Consider the following 7,074-nt stretch of genomic DNA (forward strand, 5'->3'; position numbering starts at 1 on the left):
GGGGATTATGAGAGTTGTGAAAAGTATTGATCACAATTTCGCGCTATCACTTTTGTTGATCCTTCCATGAAAAATTTGGATGATTTTTCCATGAAGGATTATAGGTGTTGCCAAAGGCTTCACCTATGTAATTCACCTCTGCCATTGCAGGGTTCTCAGGATCATAAGCTTCTTCTTCAGAATATGCTTTTTTAGTACTGTTGGATGCATTTTGCAATCCATTCAGACTCTGAGAGATCATATTGACTTGTTGGGTCAATATTTTGTTCTGAGCCAGTATGGCATTCAGAGCATCAATTTCAAGAACTCCTCTCTTTTGAGGCATCCCATTACTCACAGGATTCCTCTCGGAGGTATACATGAACTGGTTATTTGCAACCATTTTAATAAGTTTCTGAGCTTCTGCAGGCATTTTCTTTAGGTGAATGGATCCACCTGCAGAGTGCTCCAGTGACATCTTGAAAAATTCAGACAGACCATCATAGAATATATCTAATGTGGTCCATTCTAAAAGCATGTCAAAAGGACACTTTTTGGTCAGCTGCTTGTATCTTTCCCAAGCTTCATAGAGGGATTCACTTTCTTTCTGTCAGAAGGTTTGAACATCCACTCTAAGCTTGTGATGAGCGGATAATTTGTACGCTTTTTGGCGTTGTTTTTAGTATGTTTCTAGTATGATTTAGTTAGTTTTTAGTATATTTTTATTAGTTTTTAGTTAAAATTCACTTTTCTGGACTTTACTATGAGTTTGTGTGTTTTTCTGTGATTTCAGGTATTTTCTGGCTGAAATTGAGGGACCTGAGCAAAAATCTGATTCAGAGACTGAAAAGGACTGCAGATGCTGTTGGATTCTGACCTCCCTGCACTCGAAGTATATTTTCTCGAGCTACAGAAGCCCAATTGGCGCGCTCTCAACGGCGTTGGAAAGTAGACATCCTGGGCTTTCCAGCAATATATGATAGTCTATACTTTGCCCAAGATTTGATGGCCCAAACCGGCGATCAAAGTCACCCTCAGAATTCCCAGCGTTAAACGCCGGAACTGGCACCAAAATGGGAGTTAAACGCCCAAACTGGCATAAAAGCTGGCGTTAAACTCCAAGAAGAGTCTCCACACGAAAATGCTTCAATGCTCAGCCCAAGCACACACCAAGTGGGCCCGGAAGTGGATTTTTATGTCATTTACTCATCTTTGTAAACCTTAGGCTACTAGTTTTCTATAAGTAGGACCTTTTACTATTGTATTTTCATCTTGGTTTTTCTGGTTCCCTCTCTGGGGCCGAAGCCAATGATCACTCTTGTTCTTATGTATTTTCAACGGTGGAGTTTCTACACACCATAGATTAAGGTGTGGAGCTCTGCTGTACCTCGAGTATTAATGCAATTACTATTGTTCTTCTATTCAATTCCGCTTGTTCTTTGTCCAAGATATCACTTGTTCTTCAACTTGATGAATGTGATGATCCGTGACACTCATCATCATTCTCACCTATGAACGTGTGACTGACAACCACCTCCGTTCTATCTTAGATTGGGTGAATATCTCTTGGATTCCTGATACACGATGCATGGTTGATCGCCTGACAACCGAGTGCTCGCCTGACAAACGAGCCAGCCATTCCGTGAGATCAGAGTCTTCGTGGTATAGGCAAGAACTGATGGTGGCATTCAAGAGAATCCGGAAGGTCTAACCTTGTCTGTGGTATTCTGAGTAGGATTCAATGATTGAATGACTGTGACGTGCTTCAAACTCCTGAAGGCGGGGCGTTAGTGACAGACGCCAAAGAATCACTGGATTCTATTCCGGCCTGATTGAGAACCGACAGATGGATAGCCGTGCCGTGACAGGGTGCGTTGAACATTTCCACTGAGAGGATGGGAGGTAGCCACTGACAACGGTGAAACCCTTGCATAAGCTTGCCATGGAAAGGAGTAAGAAGGATTGGATGAAGACAGTAGGAAAGCAGAGAGACGGAAGGGACCAAGCATCTTCATACGCTTATCTGAAATTCCTACCAATGAATTACATAAGTATCTCTATCTTTATCTTTATGTTTTATTCATCATCTATACCCATCTGAGTCTGCCTGACTAAGATTTACAGGGTGACCATAGCTTGCTTCATACCGACAATCTCCGTGGGATCGACCCTTACTCGCGTAAGGTTTATTACTTGGACGACCCAGTGCACTTGCTGGTTAGTTGTGCGAAGTTGTGTTTATGCCATGGTATTGAACACCAAGTTTTTGGATTTATTACCGGGGATTATGAGAGTTGTGAAAAGTATTGATCACAATTTCGCGCTATCACTTTTGTTGATCCTTCCATGAAAAATTTGGATGATTTTTCCATGAAGGATTATAGGTGTTGCCAAAGGCTTCACCTATGTAATTCACCTCTGCCATTGCAGGGTTCTCAGGATCATAAGCTTCTTCTTCAGAATATGCTTTTTTAGTACTGTTGGATGCATTTTGCAATCCATTCAGACTCTGAGAGATCATATTGACTTGTTGGGTCAATATTTTGTTCTGAGCCAGTATGGCATTCAGAGCATCAATTTCAAGAACTCCTCTCTTTTGAGGCATCCCATTACTCACAGGATTCCTCTCGGAGGTATACATGAACTGGTTATTTGCAACCATTTTAATAAGTTTCTGAGCTTCTGCAGGCGTTTTCTTTAGGTGAATGGATCCACCTGCAGAGTGCTCCAGTGACATCTTGAAAAATTCAGACAGACCATCATAGAATATATCTAATGTGGTCCATTCTAAAAGCATGTCAAAAGGACACTTTTTGGTCAGCTGCTTGTATCTTTCCCAAGCTTCATAGAGGGATTCACTTTCTTTCTGTCAGAAGGTTTGAACATCCACTCTAAGCTTGTGATGAGCGGATAATTTGTACGCTTTTTGGCGTTGTTTTTAGTATGTTTCTAGTATGATTTAGTTAGTTTTTAGTATATTTTTATTAGTTTTTAGTTAAAATTCACTTTTCTGGACTTTACTATGAGTTTGTGTGTTTTTCTGTGATTTCAGGTATTTTCTGGCTGAAATTGAGGGACCTGAGCAAAAATCTGATTCAGAGACTGAAAAGGACTGCAGATGCTGTTGGATTCTGACCTCCTTGCACTCGAAGTGGATTTTCTGGAGCTACAGAAGTCCAATTGGCGCGCTCTCAACGGCGTTGGAAAGTAGACATCCTGGGCTTTCCAGAAATATATGATAGTCTATACTTTGCCCAAGATTTGATGGCCCAAATCGGCGTTCAAAGTCACCCTCAGATTTCCCAGCGTTAAACGCCGGAACTGGCACCAAAGTGGGAGTTAAACGCCCAAACTGGCACAAAAGCTGGCGTTTAACTCCAAGAAGAGTCTCTACACGAAAATGCTTCATTGCTCAGCCCAAGCACACACCAAGTGGGCCCGGAAGCGGATTTTTATGTCATTTACTCATTCTTAAGCTACTAGTTCTCTATAAATAGGACCTTTTACTATTGTATTTTCATCTTTCAATCTTAGGATCTTTTGATCATGTTCTTATGATTGAACCCTCTTTGGGAGGCTGGCCATTTGGCCATGCCTAGACCTTGTTCTTATGTATTTTCAATGGTGGAGTTTCTACACACCATAGATTAAGGTGTGGAGCTCTGCTGTACCTCGAGTATTAATGCAATTACTATTGTTCTTCTATTCAATTCCGCTTGTTCTTGTTCTAAGATATCACTTGTTCTTCAACTTGATGAATGTGATGATCCGTGACACTCATCATCATTCTCACCTATGAACGTGTGACTGACAACCACCTCCGTTCTACCTTCGATTGGGTGAATATCTCTTGGATTCCTGATACACGACGCATGGTTGATCGCCTGACAACCGAGCGCTCGCCTGACAACCGAGCCAGCCATTCCGTGAGATCAGAGTCTTCGTGGTATAGGCTAGAACTGATGGTGGCATTCAAGAGAATCCGGAAGGTCTAACATTGTCTGTGGTATTCTGAGTAGGATTCAATGATTGAATGACTGTGACGAGCTTCAAACTCCTGAGGGCGGGGCGTTAGTGACAGACGCAAAAGAATCACTGGATTCTATTCCGGCCTGATTGAGAACCGACAGATGGATAGCCGTGCCGTGACAGGGTGCGTTGAACATTTCCACTGAGAGGATGGGAGGTAGCCACTGACAACGGTGAAACCCTTGCATAAGCTTGCCATGGAAAGGAGTAAGAAGGATTGGATGAAGACAGTAGGAAAGCAGAGAGACGGAAGGGACCAAGCATCTTCATAAGCTTATCTGAAATTCCTACCAATGAATTACATAAGTATCTCTATCTTTATCTTTATGTTTTATTCATCATCTATACCCATTTGAGTCTGCCTGACTAAGATTTACAAGGTGACCATAGCTTGCTTCATACCAACAATCTCCGTGGGATCGACCCTTACTCGCGTAAGGTTTATTACTTGGACGACCCAGTGCACTTGCTGGTTAGTTGTGCGAAGTTGTAGTGATCACAATTTCGTGCACCAAGTTTTTGGCGCCGTTGCCGGGGATTGTTTCGAGTATGGACAACTGACGGTTCATCTTGTTGCTTAGATTAGGTATTTTTCAGAATTCTTAAGAATGAATTCTAGTGTTTCATGATGATCTGTTGAAATCTGGCAGGCTGAGAAGCCATGTCTAATCTTATTGGACCGAGGTTTCAACTGATCATCACAAGAGCTTGTTGATCTCTATCAATCTTGCTATTGGAGCAATGATCTGCTAAGGCTTGGCTGGCCATTGGCCATGTCTAGTGTTTTGGACCGAAGCTTTCTTTGAAGGCTTGGCTGGCTGTGAAGCCATGTCTAATTCCTGGACCGGAGTCTTAGACTAGCATTGCAATGATTCCTGAAATCCAAATTAAGAATTCTGAAACCTTTATTTTCTATTTCCATATAATTTTCGAAAAAATCCAAAAAAATTTCAAAATCATAAAAAACCAAAAATATTTTATGTTTCTTGCTTGAGTCTAGTGTCTAATTTTAAGTTTGGTGTCTTGCATGCATTATTTATTTGATCTTGGTTCTATTTTCAAGTCAATAGTACAGGAAACTGAAGATTCAGAACATGCAGCAGAGGAATTACACAGAAAAAGCTGGGCGTTCAAAACGCCCAGTGAAGAAGGACAGACTGGCGTTTAAACGCCAGCCAGGGTGCCTGGTTGGGCGTTTAACGCCCAAAAAGGTAGTGCATTGGGCGTTAAACGCCAGAATGTGCACCATTCTGGGCGTTTAACGCCAGGATGGCACAAGAGGGAGGATTTTGTTTTCAAAACAATTTTTTTCCAAGTTTTCAAAGTTTTTCAAAATCAAATCTTTTTCAAATCATATCTTTTCAATCAAATCTTTTTCAAAATCAATTTCTTTCCTTTTTCAAAGATACTTGCTAACAATTAATGATTTGATTAAACAATTCAAGTATGTTGCCTTTTCTGTTGAGAAAGGTTTAATGTTTGAATCATATCTTTTCTTGTTAGCCAAGTCATTAATTTTTAAAATCAAATCTTTTTAAAATTTGTTTTCAAATCATATCTTTTCAATCAAATCTTTTTAAGCACATCTTTTTCAAAATAGTCTTCAATCATATCTTTTTAAATTCTAATTTCAAAATCTTTTTCAAAAATTACTTGATTTCTTTCCCACTCCTGGTTTTCGAAAATCAATTAAAGTTTTTCAAAATGTTTTCAAAATCTTTCACTTAATTTTCGAAAATTTCTTCCTCTCTTCTCACATCCTTCTATTTATGGAGTACCACTCCTTCTCAATGCACAATTCGAACTCTATCTGATTAAGTTCGAATTCTTCTACCTCTTCCTTCTAATTTTCTTCTTCTCTGACACCTCAAGGAATCTCTATACTGTGACATAGAGGATTCCACATTTTCTTGTTCTCTTCTCTTTCATATGAGCAGGAACAAGGACAAAAGCATTCTTGTTGAAGCTGACCCTGAACCTGAAAGGACCTTGAAGCGAAAGCTAAGAGAAGCTAAGGCACAACTCTCTGTAGAGGACCTAACAGAAATCTTCAAAGAAGAAGACATGGCAGCCGAAAACAACAACAATGCAAACAATGCAAGGAAGGTGCTGGGTGACTTTACTGCACCTACTCCCGACTTCTATGGGAGAAGCATCTCTATCCCTGCCATTGGAGCAAACAACTTTGAGCTTAAGCCTCAATTAGTTTCTCTAATGCAACAGAATTGCAAGTTTCATGGACTTCCATTGGAAGATCCTCATCAGTTCTTAGCTGAATTCTTGCAAATCTATGACACTGTCAAGACTAATGGGGTTGACCCTGAGGTCTACAGACTTATGCTATTCCCTTTTGCTGTAAGAGACAGAGCTAGGACATGGTTGGACTCACAACCTAAAGAAAGCCTGGACTCATGGGAAAAGCTAGTCAATGCCTTCTTGGCAAAGTTCTTTCCACCTCAAAAATTGAGTAAGCTTAGAGTGGAAGTCCAAACCTTCAGACAGAAGGATGGAGAATCCCTCTATGATGCTTGGGAAAGATACAAACAATTGATCAGAAAATGTCCTTCTGACATGCTTTCTGAATGGAGCATCATAGGTATTTTCTATAATGGTCTATCTGAACTATCCAAGATGTCTTTGGATAGCTCTGCTGGAGGATCTCTTCATCTGAAGAAGACGCCTACAGAAGCTCAAGAACTAATTGAAATGGTTGCAAATAACCAATTCATGTACACTTCTAAAAGGAATCCTGTGAACAATGGGACAAATCAGAAGAAAGGAGTTCTTGAGATTGATACTCTGAATGCCATTCTGGATCAGAACAAGATATTGACTCAACAAGTCAATTTGATTTCTCAAAGTCTGTTTGGAATGCAAAATGCACCAAGCAGTACTAAGGATGCTTCATCTGAAGAAGAAGCTTATGATCCTGAGAACCCTTCAATGGAAGAGGTGAATTACATGGGAGAACCCTATGGAAACACCTATAATTCTTCATGGAAAAATCATCCAAATCTCTCATGGAAGGATCAACAGAGACCTCAACAAGGTTTCAACAACAATAAT

General features: G+C 40.4%; 3 non-coding genes across 3 annotated transcripts; 2 read left to right on the top strand and 1 right to left on the bottom strand.

The window, feature by feature from the left end:
* The first annotated feature begins 511 nt into the window (after positions 1-511).
* On the top strand, positions 512-619 carry LOC130953211 (small nucleolar RNA R71). Its single transcript, XR_009075383.1, has one exon. It is a non-coding gene; the product is annotated as a small nucleolar RNA R71 (small nucleolar RNA).
* A 2,151-nt stretch (positions 620-2,770) lies between these two features.
* LOC130953212 (small nucleolar RNA R71) lies at positions 2,771-2,878 on the top strand. The gene has a single exon (XR_009075384.1). It is a non-coding gene; the product is annotated as a small nucleolar RNA R71 (small nucleolar RNA).
* A 3,599-nt stretch (positions 2,879-6,477) lies between these two features.
* Positions 6,478-6,585, bottom strand: LOC130952471 (small nucleolar RNA R71). Its single transcript, XR_009074651.1, has one exon. It is a non-coding gene; the product is annotated as a small nucleolar RNA R71 (small nucleolar RNA).
* Positions 6,586-7,074: the final 489 nt, after the last annotated feature.

The sequence above is a fragment of the Arachis stenosperma genome, chromosome 9, assembly GCF_014773155.1.
Source record: "Arachis stenosperma cultivar V10309 chromosome 9, arast.V10309.gnm1.PFL2, whole genome shotgun sequence".
Classification (NCBI taxonomy): domain Eukaryota; kingdom Viridiplantae; phylum Streptophyta; class Magnoliopsida; order Fabales; family Fabaceae; genus Arachis; species Arachis stenosperma.